This window comes from Hypanus sabinus, chromosome 3 (assembly GCF_030144855.1).
Source record: "Hypanus sabinus isolate sHypSab1 chromosome 3, sHypSab1.hap1, whole genome shotgun sequence".
Classification (NCBI taxonomy): Eukaryota; Metazoa; Chordata; class Chondrichthyes; order Myliobatiformes; family Dasyatidae; genus Hypanus; species Hypanus sabinus.
In genome coordinates, this window is record NC_082708.1 from 118,976,082 (window position 1) to 119,000,963 (window position 24,882).

The 24,882-nt window shown below is 58.8% G+C and overlaps 1 protein-coding gene across 3 annotated transcripts in view; it reads right to left on the bottom strand.

The window, feature by feature from the left end:
- nr3c2 (nuclear receptor subfamily 3, group C, member 2) overlaps positions 1-24,882 on the bottom strand; it is a 482,067-nt gene that overhangs the window by 162,115 nt on the left and 295,070 nt on the right. The gene's annotated exons all lie outside the window — the stretch shown is intronic.

The window sequence follows — 24,882 nt, forward strand, 5'->3', positions numbered from 1 at the left end:
ACAGAGGGGAGGATGACAGGCCGATGGTAAGCATTGTTGAAGGGAGGGGAGGAGGACAGGCCGAAGGTGAGCACTGCATTGCACAGAGGGGAGGAGGACAGGCTGATGCTGAACACTGTTGAGGAGAGGGATGGAGGCCAGGCAGATGGTGAGCACTTTTGAGGGGAGGGGAGGATGAAAGGCCGATGGTGAGCACCGTTAAGGGGAGGGGAGGATGACAGGCCAATGGTGAGCACTGTATTGCACAGAAGGGAGGATGACAGGCTGATGGTGAGCACTGTTGAGCGGTGGGGAGGAGGTCATGCCGATGGTGAGCACTGTTGAGGGGAGGGGAGAATGTCAGGCCGATGGTGAGCACTGTTGAGGGGAGGGGAGAACAACAGGCTGATGGTGAGCACTGTTGAGGAGAGGGGAGAATGACTGGCCGATGGTGAGCACTGTTGAGGGGAGGGTAGGATGACAGGTGGATGGTGAGCACTGTTGAGGGGAGGGGAGGATGACAGGCTGATGGTGAGCATTGTTGAGGGGAGGGGAGTATGTCAGGCCGATGGTGAACTCTGTTGAGGAGAGGGCAGGATGACAGGCTGATGTTGAGCACTGTTGAGGAGAGGGGAGGAGGCCAGGCCGATGGTGAGCACTGTTGAGAGGAGGGGAGGATGACAGACCGATGGTGAGCACTGTTGAGGGGAGGGGAGGATGACAGGCTGATGGTGAGCACTGTTGAGGGGAGGGGAGGAGGCCAGGCCGATGGTGAGCACTGTTGAGGGGAGGGGAGTATGTCAGGCCGATGGTGAACTCTGTTGAGGAGAGGGCAGGATGACAGGCTGATGGTGAGCACTGTTGAGGGGAGGGGAGGATGACAGGCTGATGGTGAGCACTGTTGAGGGGTGGGGAGGAGACCAGGCCGATGGTGAGCACTGCTGAGGGGAGGGGGGAATGACAGTCTGATGGCGAGCACTGTATTGCACAGAGGGGAGCATGACAGGCTGATGGTGAGCACTGTTGAGGAGAGGGGAGAATGACAGGCCGATGGTGAGCACTGTTGAGGGGAGGGGAGGATGACAGGCCTATGGTGAGCACTGTTGAGGGGAGGGGAGGATGACAGGCTGATGGTGAGCACTGTTGAGGGGAGGGGAGAATGACAGGCCGATGGCGAGCGCTGTATTGCACAGAGGGGAGGATGACAGGTCGATGGTGAGCACTGTATTGCACAGAGGGTAGGATGACAGGCCAATGGTGAGCACTGTAATGCACGGGGGGAGGATGACAGGCCGATGGTGAGCACTGTTGAGGAGAGGGGAGGACGACAGGCCGATGGTGAGCACTGTTGAGGGGAGGGGAGGATGACAGGCCGATGGTGAGCACTGTTGAGGGGAGGGGAGGATGACAGGCTGATGGTGAGCACTGTTGAGGGGAGGGGAGAATGACAGGCCGATGGCAAGCACTGTATTGCACAGAGGGGAGGATGACAGGCCGATGGTGAGCACTGTATTGCACAGAGGGGAGGATGACAGGCCGATGGTGAGCACTGTTGAGGGGAGGTGAGGATGACAGGACGATGGTGAGCACTGTTGAGGAGAGGGGAGGATGACAGGCCGATGGTGAGCACTGTTGAGGGGAGGGGAGAATGACAGGCTGATGGTGAGCACTGTTGAGGAGAGGGGAGGATGACAGGCTGATGGTGAGCACTGTTGAGGGGAGGGGAGAATGACAGGCTGATGGTGAGCACTGTTGAGGAGAGGGGAGGATGACAGGCCGATGGTGAGCACTGTATTGCACAGAGGGGAGTATGACAGGCCGATGGTGAGCACTGTTGAGGGGAGGGGAGAATGACAGGCTGATGGTGAGCACTGTTGAGGAGAGGGGAGGATGACAGGCCGATGGTGAGCACTGTTGAGGAGAGGGTAGGATGACAGGCTGATGGTGAGCACTGTTGAGCGGAGGGGAGAATGACAGGCTGATGGTGAGCACTGTTGAGGAGAGGGGAGGATGACAGGCCGATGGTGAGCACTGTTGAGCGGAGGGGAGAATGACAGGCTGATGGTGAGCACTGTTGAGGAGAGGCGAGGATGACAGGCTGATGGTGAGCACTGTTGAGCGGAGGGGAGAATGACAGGCCGATGGCGAGCGCTGTATTGCACAGGAGGGGAGGATGACAGGCCGATGGTGAGCACTGCATTGCACAGAGGGGAGGATGACAGGCCGATGGTGAGCACTGTTGAGGAGAGGGGAGGATGTCAGGCTGATGGCGAGCACTGTTGAGGAGAGGGGAGAATGACAGGCCGATGGTGAGCACTGTTGAGGGGAGGGGGAGGATGACAGGTGGATGGTGAGCACTGTTGAGGGGAGGGGAGGATGACAGGCTGATGGTGAGCACAGTTGAGGGGAGGGGGAGGAGGCCAGGCCGATGGTGAGCACTGTTGAGGGGAGGGGAGTATGTCAGGCCGATGGTGAACTGTTGAGGAGAGGGCAGGATGACAGGCTGATGGTGAGCACTGTTGAGGGGAGGGGAGGATGACAGGCTGATGGTGAGCACTGTTGAGGGGTGGGGAGGAGACCAGGCCGATGGTGAGCACTGCTGAGGGGAGGGGGGAATGACAGTCTGATGGCGAGCACTGTATTGCACAGAGGGGAGCATGACAGGCTGATGGTGAGCACTGTTGAGGAGAGGGGAGAATGACAGGCCGATGGTGAGCACTGTTGAGGGGAGGGGAGGATGACAGGCCTATGGTGAGCACTGTTGAGGGGAGGGGAGGATGACAGGCTGATGGTGAGCACTGTTGAGGGGGAGGGGAGAATGACAGGCCGATGGCGAGCGCTGTATTGCACAGAGGGGGAGGATGACAGGCCGATGGTGAGCACTGTATTGCACAGAGGTTAGGATGACAGGCCAATGGTGAGCACTGTAATGCACGGGGGAGGGATGACAGGCCCGATGGTGAGCACTGTTGAGGAGAGGGGAGGACGACAGGCCGATGGTGAGCACTGTTGAGGGGAGGGGAGGATGACAGGCCGATGGTGAGCACTGTTGAGGGGAGGGGAGGATGACAGGCTGATGGTGAGCACTGTTGAGGGGAGGGGAGAATGACAGGCCGATGGCAAGCACTGTATTGCACAGAGGGGAGGATGACAGGCCGATGGTGAGCACTGTATTGCACAGAGGGGAGGATGACAGGCCGATGGTGAGCACTGTTGAGGGGAGGTGAGGATGACAGGACGATGGTGAGCACTGTTGAGGAGAGGGGAGGATGACAGGCCGATGGTGAGCACTGTTGAGGGGAGGGGAGAATGACAGGCTGATGGTGAGCACTGTTGAGGAGAGGGGAGGATGACAGGCTGATGGTGAGCACTGTTGAGGGGAGGGGGAGAATGACAGGCTGATGGTGAGCACTGTTGAGGAGAGGGGAGGGATGACAGGCCGATGGTGAGCACTGTATTGCACAGAGGGGAGTATGACAGGCCGATGGTGAGCACTGTTGAGGGGAGGGGAGAATGACAGGCTGATGGTGAGCACTGTTGAGGAGAGGGGAGGATGACAGGCCGATGGTGAGCACTGTTGAGGAGAGGGTAGGATGACAGGCTGATGGTGAGCACTGTTGAGCGGAGGGGAGAATGACAGGCTGATGGTGAGCACTGTTGAGGAGAGGGGAGGATGACAGGCCGATGGTGAGCACTGTTGAGCGGAGGGGAGAATGACAGGCTGATGGTGAGCACTGTTGAGGAGAGGGGAGGGATGACAGGCTGATGGTGAGCACTGTTGAGCGGAGGGGAGAATGACAGGCCGATGGCGAGCGCTGTATTGCACAGAGGGGAGGATGACAGGCCGATGGTGAGCACTGCATTGCACAGAGGGGAGGATGACAGGCCGATGGTGAGCACTGTTGAGGAGAGGGGAGGATGTCAGGCTGATTGGCGAGCACTGTTGAGGAGAGGGGAGAATGACAGGCCGATGGTGAGCACTGTTGAGGGGGAGGGGAGGATGACAGGTGGATGGTGAGCACTGTTGAGGGGAGGGGAGGATGACAGGCTGATGGTGAGCACAGTTGAGGGGAGGGGAGGAGGCCAGCCGATGGAGAGCACTGTTGAGGGGAGGGGAGTATGTCAGGCCGATGGTGAACTCTGTTGAGGAGAGGGCAGGATGACAGGCTGATGGTGAGCACTGTTGAGGAGAGGGGAGAATGACAGGCCGATGGTGAGCACTGTTGAGGGGAGGGGAGGATGACAGGCCGATGGTGAACACTGTTGAGGAGAGGGCAGGATGACAGGCTGATGGTGAGCACTGTTGAGGGGAGGGGAGGATGACAGGCTGATGGTGAGCACTGTTGAGGGGTGGGGAGGAGGCCGGCTGATGGTGAGCACTGTTGAGGGGAGGGGGGAATGACAGGCTGATGTCGAGCACTGTATTGCACAGAGGGGAGGATGACAGGCCGATGGTGAGCACTGCATTGCACAGAGTGTAGGATGACAGGCCGATGGTGAGCACTGTTGAGGAGAGGGGAGGATGACAGGCCGAAGGTGAGCACTGTATTGTGCAGAGTGGAGGATGTCAGGCTGATGGTGAGCACTGTTGAGGAGAGGGGAGAATGACAGGCCGATGGTGAGCACTGTTGAGGGGAGGGGAGGATGACAGGCCGATGGTGAGCACTGTTGAGGGGAGGAGAGGATGACAGGCTGATGGTGAGCACTGTTGAGGGGAGGGGAGGATGACAGGCCAATGGCGAGCACTGTATTGCACAGAGGGGAGGATGACAGGACGATGGTGAGCACTGTATTGCACAGAGGGGAGGATGACAGGCCGATGGTGAGCACTGTTGAGGGTAGGTGAGTATGACAGGACGATGGTGAGCATAGTTGAGGGGAGGGGAGGTTGACAGGCAGATGGTGAGCACTGTTGAGGAGAGGGGAGGATGACAGGCCGATGGTGAGCACTGTATTGCGCAGAGTGGAGGAAGTCAGGCTGATGGTGGAGCACTGTTGAGGAGAGGGGAGAATGACAGGCCGAGATGGTGAGCACTGTTGAGAGGAGGGGAGGATGACAGGCCGATGGTGAGGCACTGTTGAGGGGAGGGGAGGATGACAGGCTGATGGTGAGCACTGTTGAGGGGAGGGGAGAATGACAGGCCAATGGTGAGCACTGTTGAGGGGAGGGGAGGATGACAGCCGATGGTGAGCACTGTTGAGGGGAGGGGAGGATGTCAGGTTGATGGTGAGCACTGTTGAGGGGAGGGAAGAATGACAGGCTGATGGTGAGCACTGTTGAGGAGAGGGGAGGATGACAGGCCGATGGTGAGCACTGTTGAGGAGAGGGGAGGATGACAGGCTGATGGTGAGCACTGTTGAGCGGAGGGGAGAATGACAGGCTGATGGTGAGCACTGTTGAGGAGAGGGGAGGATGACAGGCCGATGGTGAGCACTGTTGAGCGGAGGGGAGAATGACAGGCTGATGGTGAGCACTGTTGAGGAGAGGGGAGGATGACAGGCCGATGGTGAGCACTGCATTGCACAGAGGGGAGGATGACAGGCCGATGGTGAGCACTGTTGAGGAGAGGGGAGGATGGTCAGGCTGATGGCGAGCACTGTTGAGGAGAGGGGAGAATGACAGGCCGATGGTGAGCACTGTTGAGGGGAGGGGAGGATGACAGGTGGATGGAGAGCACTGTTGAGGGGAGGGGAGTATGTCAGGCCGATGGTGAACTCTGTTGAGGAGAGGGCAGGATGACAGGCTGATGGTGAGCACTGTTGAGGAGGGGGGAGAATGACAGGCCGATGGTGAGCACTGTTGAGGGGAGGGGAGGATGACAGGCCGATGGGTGAACACTGTTGAGGAGAGGGCAGGATGACAGGCTGATGGTGAGCACTGTTGAGGGGAGGGGAGGATGACAGGCTGATGGTGAGCACTGTTGAGGGGTGGGGAGGAGGCCGGCTGATGGTGAGCACTGTTGAGGGGAGGGGGGAATGACAGGCTGATGTCGAGCACTGTATTGCACAGAGGGGAGGATGACAGGCCGATGGTGAGCACTGCATTGCACAGAGTGTAGGATGACAGGCCGATGGTGAGCACTGTTGAGGAGAGGGGAGGATGACAGGCCGAAGGTGAGCACTGTATTGTGCAGAGTGGAGGATGTCAGGCTGATGGTGAGCCCTGTTGAGGAGAGGGGAGAATGACAGGCTGATGTTGAGCACTGTTGAGGAGAGGGGAGGAGGACAGGCTGATGGTGAACACTGTTGAGGAGAGGGATGGAGGCCAGGCAGATGGTGAGCACTTTTGAGGGGAGGGGAGGATGAAAGGCCGATGGTGAGCACCGTTAAGGGGAGGGGAGGATGACAGGCCAATGGTGAGCACTGTATTGCACAGAAGGGAGGGATGACAGGCTGATGGTGAGCACTGTTGAGCGGTGGGGAGGAGGTCATGCCGATGGTGAGCACTGTTGAGGGGAGGGGGAGAATGTCAGGCCGATGGTGAGCACTGTTGAGGGGAGGGGAGAATGACAGGCTGATGGTGAGCACTGTTGAGGAGAGGGGAGGATGACAGGCCGATGGTGAGCACTGTTGAGGAGAGGGTAGGATGACAGGCTGATGGTGAGCACTGTTGAGCGGAGGGGAGAATGACAGGCTGATGGTGAGCACTGTTGAGGAGAGGGGAGGATGACAGGCCGATGGTGAGCACTGTTGAGCGGAGGGGAGAATGACAGGCTGATGGTGAGCACTGTTGAGGAGAGGGGAGGATGACAGGCTGATGGTGAGCACTGTTGAGCGGAGGGGAGAATGACAGGCCGATGGCGAGCGCTGTATTGCACAGAGGGGAGGATGACAGGCCGATGGTGAGCACTGCATTGCACAGAGGGGAGGATGACAGGCCGATGGTGAGCACTGTTGAGGAGAGGGGAGGATGTCAGGCTGATGGCGAGCACTGTTGAGGAGAGGGGAGAATGACAGGCCGATGGTGAGCACTGTTGAGGGGAGGGGAGGATGACAGGTGGATGGTGAGCACTGTTGAGGGGAGGGGAGGATGACAGGCTGATGGTGAGCACAGTTGAGGGGAGGGGAGGAGGGCCAGGCCGATGGAGAGCACTGTTGAGGGGAGGGGAGTATGTCAGGCCGATGGGTGAACTCTGTTGAGGAGAGGGCAGGATGACAGGCTGATGGTGAGCACTGTTGAGGAGAGGGGAGAATGACAGGCCAATGGTGAGCACTGTTGAGGGGAGGGGAGGATGACAGGCCGATGGTGAACACTGTTGAGGAGAGGGCAGGATGACAGGCTGATGGTGAGGACTGTTGAGGGGAGGGGGAGGATGACAGGCTGATGGTGAGCACTGTTGAGGGGTGGGGAGGAGGCCGGCTGATGGTGAGCACTGTTGAGGGGAGGGGGGAATGACAGGCTGATGTCGAGCACTGTATTGCACAGAGGGGAGGATGACAGGCCGATGGTGAGCACTGCATTGCACAGAGTGTAGGATGACAGGCCGATGGTGAGCACTGTTGAGGAGAGGGGAGGATGACAGGCCGAAGGTGAGCACTGTATGTGCAGAGTGGAGGATGTCAGGCTGATGGTGAGCACTGTTGAGGAGAGGGGAGAATGACAGGCCGATGCTGAGCACTGTGAGGGGAGGGGAGGATGACAGGCCGATGGTGAGCACTGTTGAGGGGAGGAGAGGATGACAGGCTGATGGTGAGCACTGTTGAGGGGAGGGGAGGATGACAGGCCAATGGCGAGCACTGTATTGCACAGAGGGGAGGATGACAGGACGATGGTGAGCACTGTATTGCACAGAGGGGAGGATGACAGGCCGATGGTGAGCACTGTTGAGGGTAGGTGAGTATGACAGGACGATGGTGAGCATAGTTGAGGGGGAGGGGAGGTTGACAGGCAGATGGTGAGCACTGTTGAGGAGAGGGGAGGATGACAGGCCGATGGTGAGCACTGTATTGCGCAGAGAGGAGGAAGTCAGGCTGATGGTGAGCACTGTTGAGGAGAGGGGAGAATGACAGGCCGATGGTGAGCACTGTTGAGAGGAGGGGAGGATGACAGGCCGATGGTGAGCACTGTTGAGGGGAGGGGAGGATGACAGGCTGATGGTGAGCACTGTTGAGGGGAGGGGAGAATGACAGGCCAATGGTGAGCACTGTTGAGGGGAGGGGAGGATGACAGGCCGATGGTGAGCACTGTTGAGGGGAGGGGAGGATGTCAGGTTGATGGTGAGCACTGTTGAGGGGAGGGGAGAATGACAGGCTGATGGTGAGCACTGTTGAGGAGAGGGGAGGATGACAGGCCGATGGTGAGCACTGTTGAGGAGAGGGGAGGATGACAGGCTGATGGTGAGCACTGTTGAGCGGAGGGGAGAATGACAGGCTGATGGTGAGCACTGTTGAGGAGAGGGGAGGATGACAGGCCGATGGTGAGCACTGTTGAGCGGAGGGGAGAATGACAGGCTGATGGTGAGCACTGTTGAGGAGAGGGGAGGATGACAGGCCGATGGTGAGCACTGCATTGCACAGAGGGGAGGATGACAGGCCGATGGTGAGCACTGTTGAGGAGAGGAGAGGATGTCAGGCTGATGGCGAGCACTGTTGAGGAGAGGGGAGAATGACAGGCCGATGGTGAGCACTGTTGAGGGGAGGGGAGGATGACAGGTGGATGGAGAGCACTGTTGAGGGGAGGGGAGTATGTCAGGCCGATGGTGAACTCTGTTGAGGAGAGGGCAGGATGACAGGCTGATGGTGAGCACTGTTGAGGAGAGGGGAGAATGACAGGCCGATGGTGAGCACTGTTGAGGGGAGGGGAGGATGACAGGCCGATGGTGAACACTGTTGAGGAGAGGGCAGGATGACAGGCTGATGGTGAGCACTGTTGAGGGGAGGGGAGGATGACAGGCTGATGGTGAGCACTGTTGAGGGGTGGGGAGGAGGCCGGCTGATGGTGAGCACTGTTGAGGGGAGGGGGGAATGACAGGCTGATGTCGAGCACTGTATTGCACAGAGGGGAGGATGACAGGCCGATGGTGAGCACTGCATTGCACAGAGTGTAGGATGACAGGCCGATGGTGAGCACTGTTGAGGAGAGGGGAGGATGACAGGCCGAAGGTGAGCACTGTATTGTGCAGAGTGGAGGATGTCAGGCTGATGGTGAGCACTGTTGAGGAGAGGGGAGAATGACAGGCTGATGTTGAGCACTGTTGAGGAGAGGGGAGGAGGACAGGCTGATGGTGAACACTGTTGAGGAGAGGGATGGAGGCCAGGCAGATGGTGAGCACTTTTGAGGGGAGGGGAGGATGAAAGGCCGATGGTGAGCACCGTTAAGGGGAGGGGAGGATGACAGGCCAATGGTGAGCACTGTATTGCACAGAAGGGAGGATGACAGGCTGATGGTGAGCACTGTTGAGCGGTGGGGAGGAGGTCATGCCGATGGTGAGCACTGTTGAGGGGAGGGGAGAATGTCAGGCCGATGGTGAGCACTGTTGAGGGGAGGGGAGAACAACAGGCTGATGGTGAGCACTGTTGAGGAGAGGGGAGAATGACTGGCCGATGGTGAGCACTGTTGAGGGGAGGGTAGGATGACAGGTGGATGGTGAGCACTGTTGAGGGGAGGGGAGGATGACAGGCTGATGGTGAGCATTGTTGAGGGGAGGGGAGGAGGCCAGGGCGATGGTGAGCACTGTTGAGGGGAGGGGAGTATGTCAGGCCGATGGTGAACTCTGTTGAGGAGAGGGCAGGATGACAGGCTGATGTTGAGCACTGTTGAGGAGAGGGGAGGAGGCCAGGCCGATGGTGAGCACTGTTGAGAGGAGGGGAGGATGACAGACCGATGGTGAGCACTGTTGAGGGGAGGGGAGGATGACAGGCTGATGGTGAGCACTGTTGAGGGGAGGGGAGGAGGCCAGGCCGATGGTGAGCACTGTTGAGGGGAGGGGAGTATGTCAGGCCGATGGTGAACTCTGTTGAGGAGAGGGCAGGATGACAGGCTGATGGTGAGCACTGTTGAGGGGAGGGGAGGATGACAGGCTGATGGTGAGCACTGTTGAGGGGTGGGGAGGAGACCAGGCCGATGGTGAGAACTGCTGAGGGGAGGGGGGAATGACAGTCTGATGGCGAGCACTGTATTGCACAGAGGGGAGCATGACAGGCTGATGGTGAGCACTGTTGAGGAGAGGGGAGAATGACAGGCCGATGGTGAGCACTGTTGAGGGGAGGGGAGGATGACAGGCCTATGGTGAGCACTGTTGAGGGGAGGGGAGGATGACAGGCTGATGGTGAGCACTGTTGAGGGGAGGGGAGAATGACAGGCCGATGGCGAGCGCTGTATTGCACAGAGGGGAGGATGACAGGCCGATGGTGAGCACTGTATTGCACAGAGGGTAGGATGACAGGCCAATGGTGAGCACTGTAATGCACGGGGGGAGGATGACAGGCCGATGGTGAGCACTGTTGAGGACAGGGGAGGACGACAGGCCGATGGTGAGCACTGTTGAGGGGAGGGGAGGATGACAGGCCGATGGTGAGCACTGTTGAGGGGAGGGGAGGATGACAGGCTGATGGTGAGCACTGTTGAGGGGAGGGGAGAATGACAGGCCGATGGCAAGCACTGTATTGCACAGAGGGGAGGATGACAGGCCGATGGTGAGCACTGTATTGCACAGAGGGGAGGATGACAGGCCGATGGTGAGCACTGTTGAGGGGAGGTGAGGATGACAGGACGATGGTGAGCATAGTTGAGGGGAGGGGAGGATGACAGGCAGATGGTGAGCACTGTTGAGGGGAGGGGAGGATGACAGGATAATGGTGAGCACTGTAGAGGGGAGTGGAGTAGGACAGGCCGATTGTGAGCACTGTACTGCACAGAGGGGAGGATGACAGGCCGATGGTAAGCATTGTTGAAGGGAGGGGAGGAGGACAGGCCGATGGTGAGCACTGTATTGCACAGAGGGGAGGATGACAGGCCGATGGTAAGCATTGTTGAAGGGAGGGGAGGAGGACAGGCCGATGGTGAGCACTGTATTGCACAGAGGGGAGGAGGACAGGCTGATGGTGAGCACTGTTGAGGAGAGGGATGGAGGCCAGGCAGATGGTGAGCACTTTTGAGGGGAGGGGAGGATGAAAGGCCGATGGTGAGCACCGTTAAGGGGAGGGGAGGATGACAGGCCAATGGTGAGCACTGTATTGCACAGAAGGGAGGATGACAGGCTGATGGTGAGCACTGTTGAGCGGTGGGGAGGAGGTCATGCCGATGGTGAGCACTGTTGAGGGGAGGGGAGAATGTCAGGCCGATGGTGAGCACTGTTGAGGGGAGGGGAGAACAACAGGCTGATGGTGAGCACTGTATTGCACAAAGGGGAGGATGACAGGCCGATGGTGAGCATTGTTGAGGGGAGGGGAGAATGTCAGGCCGATGGTGAGCACTGTTGAGGGGAGGGGAGAATGACAGGCCAATGGTGAGCACTGTTGAGGGGAGGGGAGGATGACAGGCCGATGGTGAGCACTGTTGAGGGGAGGGGAGGATGTCAGGTTGATGGTGAGCACTGTTGAGGAGAGGGGAGAATGACAGGCTGATGGTGAGCACTGTTGAGGAGAGGGGAGGATGACAGGCCGATGGTGAGCACTGTTGAGGAGAGGGGAGGATGACAGGCTGATGGTGAGCACTGTTGAGCGGAGGGGAGAATGACAGGCTGATGGTGAGCACTGTTGAGGAGAGGGGAGGGTGACAGGCCGATGGTGAGCACTGTTGAGCGGAGGGGAGAATGACAGGCTGATGGTGAGCACTGTTGAGGAGAGGGGAGGATGACAGGCCGATGGTGAGCACTGCATTGCACAGAGGGGAGGATGACAGGCCGATGGTGAGCACTGTTGAGGAGAGGGGAGGATGTCAGGCTGATGGCGAGCACTGTTGAGGAGAGGGGAGAATGACAGGCCGATGGTGAGCACTGTTGAGGGGAGGGGAGGATGACAGGTGGATGGTGAGCACTGTTGAGGGGAGGGGAGGATGACAGGCTGATGGTGAGCACAGTTGAGGGGAGGGGAGGAGGCCAGGCCGATGGAGAGCACTGTTGAGGGGAGGGGAGTATGTCAGGCCGATGGTGAACTCTGTTGAGGAGAGGGCAGGATGACAGGCTGATGGTGAGCACTGTTGAGGAGAGGGGAGAATGACAGGCCGATGGTGAGCACTGTTGAGGGGAGGGGAGGATGACAGGCCGATGGTGAACACTGTTGAAGAGAGGGCAGGATGACAGGCTGATGGTGAGCACTGTTGAGGGGAGGGGAGGATGACAGGCTGATGGTGAGCACTGTTGAGGGGTGGGGAGGAGGCCGGCTGATGGTGAGCACTGTTGAGGGGAGGGGGGAATGACAGGCTGATGTCGAGCACTGTATTGCACAGAGGGGAGGATGACAGGCCGATGGTGAGCACTGCATTGCACAGAGTGTAGGATGACAGGCCGATGGTGAGCACTGTTGAGGAGAGGGGAGGATGACAGGCCGAAGGTGAGCACTGTATTGTGCAGAGTGGAGGATGTCAGGCTGATGGTGAGCACTGTTGAGGAGAGGGGAGAATGACAGGCCGATGGTGAGCACTGTTGAGGGGAGGGGAGGATGACAGGCCAATGGCGAGCACTGTATTGCACAGAGGGGAGGATGACAGGACGATGGTGAGCACTGTATTGCACAGAGGGGAGGATGACAGGCCGATGGTGAGCACTGTTGAGGGTAGGTGAGTATGACAGGACGATGGTGAGCATAGTTGAGGGGAGGGGAGGATGACAGGCAGATGGTGAGCACTGTTGAGGAGAGGGGAGGATGACAGGCCGATGGTGAGCACTGTATTGCGCAGAGTGGAGGATGTCAGGCTGATGGTGAGCACTGTTGAGGAGAGGGGAGAATGACAGGCCGATGGTGAGCACTGTTGAGGGGAGGGGAGGATGACAGGCCGATGGTGAGCACTGTTGAGGGGAGGGGAGGATGACAGGCTGATGGTGAGCACTGTTGAGGGGAGGGGAGAATGACAGGCCAATGGTGAGCACTGTTGAGGAGAGGGGAGGATGACAGGCCGATGGTGAGCACTGTTGAGCGGAGGGGAGAATGACAGGCTGATGGTGAGCACTGTTGAGGAGAGGGGAGGATGACAGGCTGATGGTGAGCACTGTTGAGCGGAGGGGAGAATGACAGGCCGATGGCGAGCGCTGTATTGCACAGAGGGGAGGATGACAGGCCGATGGTGAGCACTGCATTGCACAGAGGGGAGGATGACAGGCCAATGGTGAGCACTGTATTGCACATGGGGGAGGATGACAGGCCGATGGTGAGCACTGTTGAGGAGAGGGGAGGATGACAGGCCGATGGTGAGCACTGTATTGCGCAGAGTGGAGGATGTCAGGCTGATGGTGAGCACTGTTGAGGAGAGGGGAGAATGACAGGCCGATGGTGAGCACTGTTGAGGGGAGGGGAGGATGACAGGCCGATGGTGAGCACTGTTGAGGGGAGGTGAGGATGACAGGACAATGGTGAGCATAGTTGAGGGGAGGGGAGGATGACAGGCAGATGGTGAGCACTGTTGAGGGGAGGGGAGGATGACAGGATAATGGTGAGCACTGTAGAGGGGAGTGGAGTAGGACAGGCCGATTGTGAGCACTGTATTGCACAGAGGGGAGGATGACAGGCCGATGGTAAGCATTGTTGAAGGGAGGGGAGGAGGACAGGCCGAAGGTGAGCACTGCATTGCACAGAGGGGAGGAGGACAGGCTGATGGTGAACACTGTTGAGGAGAGGGATGGAGGCCAGGCAGATGGTGAGCACTTTCGAGGGGAGGGGAGGATGAAAGGCCGATGGTGAGCACCGTTAAGGGGAGGGGAGGATGACAGGCCAATGGTGAGCACTGTATTGCACAGAAGGGAGGATGACAGGCTGATGGTGAGCACTGTTGAGCGGTGGGGAGGAGGTCATGCCGATGGTGAGCACTGTTGAGGGGAGGGGAGAATGTCAGGCCGATGGTGAGCACTGTTGAGGGGAGGGGAGAACAACAGGCTGATGGTGAGCACTGTTGAGGAGAGGGGAGAATGACTGGCCGATGGTGTGCACTGTTGAGGGGAGGGTAGGATGACAGGTGGATGGTGAGCACTGTTGAGGGGAGGGGAGGATGACAGGCTGATGGTGAGCATTGTTGAGGGGAGGGGAGGAGGCCAGGGCGATGGTGAGCACGGTTGAGGGGAGGGGAGTATGTCAGGCCGATGGTGAACTCTGTTGAGGAGAGGGCAGGATGACAGGCTGATGTTGAGCACTGTTGAGGAGAGGGGAGGAGGCCAGGCCGATGGTGAGCACTGTTGAGAGGAGGGGAGGATGACAGACCGATGGTGAGCACTGTTGAGGGGAGGGGAGGATGACAGGCTGATGGTGAGCACTGTTGAGGGGAGGGGAGGAGGCCAGGCCGATGGTGAGCACTGTTGAGGGGAGGGGAGTATGTCAGGCCGATGGTGAACTCTGTTGAGGAGAGGGCAGGATGACAGGCTGATGGTGAGCACTGTTGAGGGGAGGGGAGGATGACAGGCTGATGGTGAGCACTGTTGAGGGGTGGGGAGGAGACCAGGCCGATGGTGAGCACTGCTGAGGGGAGGGCGGAATGACAGTCTGATGGCGAGCACTGTATTGCACAGAGGGGAGGATGACAGGCCGATGGTGAGCACTGCATTGCACAGAGGGGAGGATGACAGGCCAATGGTGAGCACTGTATTGCACATGGGGGAGGATGACAGGCCGATGGTGAGCACTGTTGAGGAGAGGGGAGGATGACAGGCCGATGGTGAGCACTGTATTGCGCAGAGTGGAGGATGTCAGGCTGATGGTGAGCACTGTTGAGGAGAGGGGAGAATGACAGGCCGATGGTGAGCACTGTTGAGGGGAGGGGAGGATGACAGGCCGATGGTGAGCACTGTTGAGGGGAGGTGAGGATGACAGGACAATGGTGAGCATAGTTGAGGGGAGGGGAGGATGACAGGCAGATGGTGAGCACTGTTGAGGGGAGGGGAGGATGACAGGATAATGGTGAGCACTGTAGAGGGGAGTGGAGTAGGACAGGCCGATTGTGAGCACTGTATTGCACAGAGGGGAGGATGACAGGCCGATGGTAAGCATTGTTGAAGGGAGGGGAGGAGGACAGGCCGAAGGTGAGCACTGCATTGCACAGAGGGGAGGAGGACAGGCTGATGGTGAACACTGTTGAGGAGAGGGATGGAGGCCAGGCAGATGGTGAGCACTTTCGAGGGGAGGGGAGGATGAAAGGCCGATGGTGAGCACCGTTAAGGGGAGGGGAGGATGACAGGCCAATGGTGAGCACTGTATTGCACAGAAGGGAGGATGACAGGCTGATGGTGAGCACTGTTGAGCGGTGGGGAGGAGGTCATGCCGATGGTGAGCACTGTTGAGGGGAGGGGAGAATGTCAGGCCGATGGTGAGCACTGTTGAGGGGAGGGGAGAACAACAGGCTGATGGTGAGCACTGTTGAGGAGAGGGGAGAATGACTGGCCGATGGTGTGCACTGTTGAGGGGAGGGTAGGATGACAGGTGGATGGTGAGCACTGTTGAGGGGAGGGGAGGATGACAGGCTGATGGTGAGCATTGTTGAGGGGAGGGGAGGAGGCCAGGGCGATGGTGAGCACGGTTGAGGGGAGGGGAGTATGTCAGGCCGATGGTGAACTCTGTTGAGGAGAGGGCAGGATGACAGGCTGATGTTGAGCACTGTTGAGGAGAGGGGAGGAGGCCAGGCCGATGGTGAGCACTGTTGAGAGGAGGGGAGGATGACAGACCGATGGTGAGCACTGTTGAGGGGAGGGGAGGATGACAGGCTGATGGTGAGCACTGTTGAGGGGAGGGGAGGAGGCCAGGCCGATGGTGAGCACTGTTGAGGGGAGGGGAGTATGTCAGGCCGATGGTGAACTCTGTTGAGGAGAGGGCAGGATGACAGGCTGATGGTGAGCACTGTTGAGGGGAGGGGAGGATGACAGGCTGATGGTGAGCACTGTTGAGGGGTGGGGAGGAGACCAGGCCGATGGTGAGCACTGCTGAGGGGAGGGCGGAATGACAGTCTGATGGCGAGCACTGTATTGCACAGAGGGGAGCATGACAGGCTGATGGTGAGCACTGTTGAGGAGAGGGGAGAATGACAGGCCGATGGTGAGCACTGTTGAGGGGAGGGGAGGATGACAGGCCTATGGTGAGCACTGTTGAGGGGAGGGGAGGATGACAGGCTGATGGTGAGCACTGTTGAGGGGAGGGGAGAATGACAGGCCGATGGCGAGCGCTGTATTGCACAGAGGGGAGGATGACAGGCCGATGGTGAGCACTGTATTGCACAGAGGGTAGGATGACAGGCCAATGGTGAGCACTGTAATGCACGGGGGGAGGATGACAGGCCGATGGTGAGCACTGTTGAGGAGAGGGGAGGACGACAGGCCGATGGTGAGCACTGTTGAGGGGAGGGGAGGATGACAGGCCGATGGTGAGCACTGTTGAGGGGAGGGGAGGATGACAGGCTGATGGTGAGCACTGTTGAGGGGAGGGGAGAATGACAGGCCGATGGCAAGCACTGTATTGCACAGAGGGGAGGATGACAGGCCGATGGTGAGCACTGTATTGCACAGAGGGGAGGATGACAGGCCGATGGTGAGCACTGTTGAGGGGAGGTGAGGATGACAGGACGATGGTGAGCATAGTTGAGGGGAGGGGAGGATGACAGGCAGATGGTGAGCACTGTTGAGGGGAGGGGAGGATGACAGGATAATGGTGAGCTCTGTAGAGGGGAGTGGAGTAGGACAGGCCGATTGTGAGCTCTGTACTGCACAGAGGGGAGGATGACAGGCCGATGGTAAGCATTGTTGAAGGGAGGGGAGGAGGACAGGCCGATGGTGAGCACTGTATTGCACAGAGGGGAGGAGGACAGGCTGATGGTGAGCACTGTTGAGGAGAGGGATGGAGGCCAGGCAGATGGTGAGCACTGTTGAGGGGAGGGGAGTATGTCAGGCCGATGGTGAACTCTGTTGAGGAGAGGGCAGAATGACAGGCTGATGGTGAGCATTGTTGAGGGGAGGGGAGGATGACAGGCTGATGGTGAGCACTGTTGAGGGGTGGGGAGGAGGACAGGCCGATGGTGAGCACTGTTGAGAGGAGGGGAGGATGACAGGCCGATGGTGTGCACTGTTGAGGGGAGGGGAGGATGACAGGCTGATGGTGAGCACTGTTGAGTGGAGGGGAGGAGGCCAGGCCGATGGTGAGCACTGTTGAGGGGAGGGGAGTATGTCAGGCCGATGGTGAACTCTGTTGAGGAGAGGGCAGGATGACAGGCTGATGGTGAGCACTGTTGAGGGGAGGGGAGGATGACAGGCTGATGGTGAGCACTGTTGAGGGGTGGGGAGGAGACCAGGCCGATGGTGAGCACTGCTGAGGGGAGGGGGGAATGACAGGCTGATGGCGAGCACTGTATTGCACAGAGGGGAGCATGACAGGCTGATGGTGAGCACTGTTGAGGAGAGGGGAGAATGACAGGCCGATGGTGAGCACTGTTGAGGGGAGGGGAGGATGACAGGCCTATGGTGAGCACTGTTGAGGGGAGGGGAGGATGACAGGCTGATGGTGAGCACTGTTGAGGGGAGGGGAGAATGACAGGCCGATGGCGAGCGCTGTATTGCACAGAGGGGAGGATGACAGGCCGATGGTGAGCACTGTATTGCACAGAGGGTAGGATTACAGGCCAATGGTGAGCACTGTAATGCACAGGGGGGAGGCTGACAGGCCGATGGTGAGCACTGTTGAGGAGAGGGGAGGACGACAGGCCGATGGTGAGCACTGTTGAGGGGAGGGGAGGATGACAGGCCGATGGTGAGCACTGTTGAGGGGAGGGGAGGATGACAGGCTGATGGTGAGCACTGTTGAGGGGAGGGGAGAATGACAGGCCGATGGCAAGCACTGTATTGCACAGAGGGGAGGATGACAGGCCGATGGTGAGCACTGTATTGCACAGAGGGGAGGATGACAGGCCGATGGTAAGCATTGTTGAAGGGAGGGGAGGAGGACAGGCCGATGGTGAGCACTGTATTGCACAGAGGGGAGGAGGACAGGCTGATGGTGAGCACTGTTGAGAGGAGGGATGGAGGCCAGGCAGATGGTGACCACTTTTGAGGGGAGGGGAGGATGAAAGGCCGATGGTGAGCACCGTTAAGGGGAGGGGAGGATGACAGGCCAATGGTGAGCACTGTATTGCACAGGGGGGAGGATGACAGGCCGATGGTGAGCACTGTATTGCACAGAGGGGAGGATGACAGGCTGATGGTGAGCACTGTTGAGCGGTGGGGAGGAGGTCAGGCCGATGGTGAGCACTGTTGAGGGGAGGGGAGGATGACAGGCTGATGGTGAGCACTGTTGAGGGGAGGGGAGAATGACAGGCCGATGGCAAGCACTGTATTGCACAGAGGGGAGGATGACAGGCCGATGGTGAGCACTGTATTGCACAGAGGGGAGGATGACAGGCCGATGGTGAGCACTGTTGAGGGGAGGTGAGGATGACAGGACGATGGTGAGCATAGTTGAGGGGAGGGGAGGATGACAGGCAGATGGTGAGCACTGTTGAGGGGAGGGGAGGATGACAGGATAATGGTGAGCTCTGTAGAGGGGAGTGGAGTAGGACAGACCGATTGTGAGCTCTGTACTGCACAGAGGGGAGGATGACACGCCGATGGTAAGCATTGTTGAAGGGAGGGGAGGAGGACAGGCCGATGGTGAGCACTGTATTGCACAGAGGGGAGGAGGACAGGCTGATGGTGAGCACTGTTGAGGAGAGGGATGGAGGCCAGGCAGATGGTGAGCACTGTTGAGGGGAGGGGAGTATGTCAGGCCGATGGTGAACTCTGTTGAGGAGAGGGCAGAATGACAGGCTGATGGTGAGCATTGTTGAGGGGAGGGGAGGATGACAGGCTGATGGTGAGCACTGTTGAGGGGTGGGGAGGAGGACAGGCCGATGGTGAGCACTGTTGAGAGGAGGGGAGGATGACAGGCCGATGGTGTGCACTGTTGAGGGGAGGGGAGGATGACAGGCTGATGGTGAGCACTGTTGAGTGGAGGGGAGGAGGCCAGGCCGATGGTGAGCACTGTTGAGGGGAGGGGAGTATGTCAGGCCGATGGTGAACTCTGTTGAGGAGAGGGCAGGATGACAGGCTGATGGTGAGCACTGTTGAGGGGAGGGGAGGATGACAGGCTGATGGTGAGCACTGTTGAGGGGTGGGGAGGAGACCAGGCCGATGGTGAGCACTGCTGAGGGGAGGGGGGAATGACAGGCTGATGGCGAGCACTGTATTGCACAGAGGGGAGCATGACAGGCTGATGGTGAGCACTGTTGAGGAGAGGGGAGAATGACAGGCCGATGGTGAGCACTGTTGAGGGGAGGGGAGGATGACAGGCCTATGGTGAGCACTGTTGAGGGGAGGGGAGGATGACAGGCTGATGGTGAGCACTGTTGAGGGGAGGGGAGAATGACAGGCCGATGGCGAGCGCTGTATTGTACAGAGGGGAGGATGACAGGCCGATGGTGAGCACTGTATTGCACAGAGGGTAGGATTACAGGCCAATGGTGAGCACTGTAATGCACAGGGGGGAGGCTGACAGGCCGATGGTGAGCACTGTTGAGGAGAGGGGAGGACGACAGGCCGATGGTGAGCACTGTTGAGGGGAGGGGAGGATGACAGGCCGATGGTGAGCACTGTTGAGGGGAGGGGAGGATGACAGGCTGATGGTGAGCACTGTTGAGGGGAGGGGAGAATGACAGGCCGATGGCAAGTACTGTATTGCACAGAGGGGAGGATGACAGGCCGATGGTGAGCACTGTATTGCACAGAGGGGAGGATGACAGGCCGATGGTAAGCATTGTTGAAGGGAGGGGAGGAGGACAGGCCGATGGTGAGCACTGTATTGCACAGAGGGGAGGAGGACAGGCTGATGGTGAGCACTGTTGAGAGGAGGGATGGAGGCCAGGCAGATGGTGACCACTTTTGAGGGGAGGGGAGGATGAAAGGCCGATGGTGAGCACCGTTAAGGGGAGGGGAGGATGACAGGCCAATGGTGAGCACTGTATTGCACAGGGGGGAGGATGACAGGCCGATGGTGAGCACTGTATTGCACAGAGGGGAGGATGACAGGCTGATGGTGAGCACTGTTGAGCGGTGGGGAGGAGGTCAGGCCGATGGTGAGCACTATTGAGGGGAGGGGAGAATGTCAGGCCGATGGTGAGCACTGTTGAGGGGAGGGGAGGATGTCAGGTTGATGGTGAGCACTGTTGAGGGGAGGGGAGAATGACAGGCTGATGGTGAGCACTGTTGAGGAGAGGGGAGGATGACAGGCCGATGGTGAGCACTGTTGAGGAGAGGGGAGGATGACAGGCAGATGGTGAGCACTGTTGAGCGGAGGGGAGAATGACAGGCTGATGGTGAGCACTGTTGAGGAGAGGGGAGGATGACAGGCCGATGGTGAGCACTGTTGAGCGGAGGGGAGAATGACAGGCTGATGGTGAGCACTATTCAGGGGAGGGGAGGATGACAGGCTGATGGGAGCACTGTTCAGGGGAGGGGAGGATGACCGACCGATGGTGAGCACTGGTGAAGGCAGGTGAGGATGACAGGCCGACGGTGAGCACTGTATTGCACAGAGGGGAGTATGACAGGCTGATGGTGAGCACTGATGAGGGGAGTGGAGTATATGACAGGCCGATGGAGAGCACTGTTGAGGGGAGGGGAGGATGACAGGCCGATGGTGAGCATTGTTGAGGGGAGGGGAGAATGTCAGGCCGATGGTGAGCACCGTTGAGGGGAGGGGAGAATAACAGGCTGATGGTCAGCACTGTATTGCACAGGGGGGAGGATGACAGGCCGATGGTGAGCACTGTATTGCAGAGAGGGGAGGATGACAGGCTGATGGTGAGCACTGTTGAGGGGAGGGGTGGATGACAGGCAGATGGTGAGCTCTGTTGAGGGGAGGGCAGGATGACAGGCCGATGGTGATCACTGTTCAGGGGAGGGGAGGTTGACAGGCCGATGGTGAGCACTGTTGAGGGGAGGGGAGCATGACAGGTTGATGGTGAGCACTGTTGAGGAGAGGGGAGAATGACAGGCCGATGGTGAGCACTGTTGAGGGGAGGGGAGGATGACAGGCCTATGGTGAGCACTGTTGAGGGGAGGGGAGGATGACAGGCGGATGGTGAGCACTGTTGAGGGGAGGGGAGAATGACAGGCCGATGGCGAGCGCTGTATTGCACAGAGGGGAGGATGACAGGCCGAGGGTGAGCACTGTATTGCACAGAGGGTAGGATGACAGGCCAATGGTGAGCACTGTAATGCACAGGGGGGAGGCTGACAGGCCGATGGTGAGCACTGTTGAGGAGAGGGGAGGACGACAGGCCGATGGTGAGCACTGTTGAGGGGAGGGGAGGATGACAGGCCGATGGTGAGCACTGTTGAGGGGAGGGGAGGATGACAGGCTGATGGTGAGCACTGTTGAGGGGAGGGGAGGATGACAGGCTGATGGTGAGCACTGTTGAGGGGAGGGGAGAATGACAGGCCGATGGCAAGCACTGTATTGCACAGAGGGGAGGATGACAGGCCGATGGTGAGCACTGTATTGCACAGAGGGGAGGATGACAGGCTGATGGTGAGCACTGTTGAGGGGAGGTGAGGATGACAGGACGATGGTGAGCATAGTTGAGGGGAGGGGAGGATGACAGGCAGATGGTGAGCACTGTTGAGGGGAGGGGAGGATGACAGGATAATGGTGAGCACTGTAGAGGGGAGTGGAGTAGGACAGGCCGATTGTGAGCACAGTATTGCACAGAGGGGAGGATGACAGGCCGATGGTAAGCATTGTTGAAGGGAGGGGAGGAGGACAGGCCGATGGTGAGCACTGTATTGCACAGAGGGGAGGAGGACAGGCTGATGGTGAGCACTGTTGAGGAGAGGGATGGAGGCCAGGCAGATGGTGAGCACTTTTGAGGGGAGGGGAGGATGAAAGGCCGATGGTGAGCACCGTTAAGGGGAGGGGAGGATGACAGGCCAATGGTGAGCACTGTATTGCACAGGGGGGAGGATGACAGGCCGATGGTGAGCACTGTATTGCACAGAGGGGAGGATGACAGGCTGATGGTGAGCACTGTTGAGCGGTGGGGAGGAGGTCAGGCCGATGGTGAGCACTGTTGAGGGGAGGGGAGAATGTCAGGCCGATGGTGAGCACTGTTGAGGGGAGGGGGAGAACAACAGGCTGATGGTGAGCACTGTATTGCACAAAGGGGAGGATGACAGGCCGATGGTGAGCATTGTTGAGGGGAGGGGAGAATGTCAGGCCGATGGTGAGCACTGTTGAGGGGAGGGGAGAATAACAGGCTGATGGTGAGCACTGTATTGCACAGGGGGGAGGATGACAGGCCGATGGTGAGCACTGTATTGCACAGAGGGGAGGATGACAGACTGATGGTGAGCACTGTTGAGGGGAGGTGTGGATGACAGGCAGATGGTGAGCTCTGTTGAGGGGAGGGGAGGATGACAGGCCGATGGTGATCACTGTTCAGGGGAGGGGAGGTTGACAGGCCGATGGTGAGCACTGTTGAGGGGAGGGGAGTATGTCAGGCCGATGGTGAACTCTGTTGAGGAGAGGGCAGAATGACAGGCTGATGGTGAGCACTGTTGAGGGGAGGGGAGGATGACAGGCTGATGGTGAGCACTGTTGAGGGGAGGGGAGGATGACAGGCCGATGGAGAGCACTGTTGAGGGGAGGGGAGGATGACAGGCCGATGGAGAGCACTGTTGAGGGGAAGGGAGGATGACAGGCCGATGGTGAGCATTGTTGAGGGGAGGGGAGAATGTCAGGCCGATGGTGAGCACTGTTGAGGGGAGGGGAGAATAACAGGCTGATGGTGAGCACTGTATTGCACAGGGGGGAGGATGACAGGCCGATGGTGAGCACTGTATTGCAGAGAGGGGAGGATGACAGGCTGATGGTGAGCACTGTTGAGGGGAGGGGTGGATGACAGGCCGATGGTGAGCTCTGTTGAGGGGAGGGGAGGATGACAGGCCGATGGTGATCACTGTTCAGGGGAGGGGAGGTTGACAGGCCGATGGTGAGCACTGTTGAGGGGAGGGGAGCATGACAGGCTGATGGTGAGCACTGTTGAGGAGAGGGGAGAATGACAGGCCGATGGTGATCACTGTTGAGGGGAGGGGAGGATGACAGGCCTATGGTGAGCACTGTTGAGGGGAGGGGAGGATGACAGGCGGATGGTGAGCACTGTTGAGGGGAGGGGAGAATGACAGGCCGATGGCGAGCGCTGTATTGCACAGAGGGGAGGATGACAGGCCGAGGGTGAGCACTGTATTGCACAGAGGGTAGGATGACAGGCCAATGGTGAGCACTGTAATGCACAGGGGGGAGGCTGACAGGCCGATGGTGAGCACTGTTGAGGAGAGGGGAGGACGACAGGCCGATGGTGAGCACTGTTGAGGGGAGGGGAGGATGACAGGCCGATGGTGAGCACTGTTGAGGGGAGGGGAGGATGACAGGCTGATGGTGAGCACTGTTGAGGGGAGGGGAGAATGACAGGCCGATGGCAAGCACTGTATTGCACAGAGGGGAGGATGACAGGCCGATGGTGAGCACTGTATTGCACAGAGGGGAGGATGACAGGCCGATGGTAAGCATTGTTGAAGGGAGGGGAGGAGGACAGGCCGATGGTGAGCACTGTATTGCACAGAGGGGAGGAGGACAGGCTGATGGTGAGCACTGTTGAGAGGAGGGATGGAGGCCAGGCAGATGGTGACCACTTTTGAGGGGAGGGGAGGATGAAAGGCCGATGGTGAGCACCGTTAAGGGGAGGGGAGGATGACAGGCCAATGGTGAGCACTGTATTGCACAGGGGGGAGGATGACAGGCCGATGGTGAGCACTGTATTGCACAGAGGGGAGGATGACAGGCTGATGGTGAGCACTGTTGAGCGGTGGGGAGGAGGTCAGGCCGATGGTGAGCACTATTGAGGGGAGGGGAGAATGTCAGGCCGATGGTGAGCACTGTTGAGGGGAGGGGAGGATGTCAGGTTGATGGTGAGCACTGTTGAGGGGAGGGGAGAATGACAGGCTGATGGTGAGCACTGTTGAGGAGAGGGGAGGATGACAGGCCGATGGTGAGCACTGTTGAGGAGAGGGGAGGATGACAGGCAGATGGTGAGCACTGTTGAGCGGAGGGGAGAATGACAGGCTGATGGTGAGCACTGTTGAGGAGAGGGGAGGATGACAGGCCGATGGTGAGCACTGTTGAGCGGAGGGGAGAATGACAGGCTGATGGTGAGCACTATTCAGGGGAGGGGAGGATGACAGGCTGATGGGAGCACTGTTCAGGGGAGGGGAGGATGACCGACCGATGGTGAGCACTGGTGAAGGCAGGTGAGGATGACAGGCCGACGGTGAGCACTGTATTGCACAGAGGGGAGTATGACAGGCTGATGGTGAGCACTGATGAGGGGAGTGGAGTATATGACAGGCGGATGGTGAGCACTGTTGAGGGGAGGGGAGAATGACAGGCCGATGGCGAGCGCTGTATTGCACAGAGGGGAGGATGACAGGCCGAGGTGAGCACTGTATTGCACAGAGGGTAGGATGACAGGCCAATGGTGAGCACTGTAATGCACAGGGGGGAGGCTGACAGGCCGATGGTGAGCACTGTTGAGGAGAGGGGAGGACGACAGGCCGATGGTGAGCACTGTTGAGGGGATGGGAGGATGACAGGCCGATGGTGAGCACTGTTGAGGGGAGGGGAGGATGACAGGCTGATGGTGAGCACTGTTGAGGGGAGGGGAGAATGACAGGCCGATGGCAAGCACTGTATTGC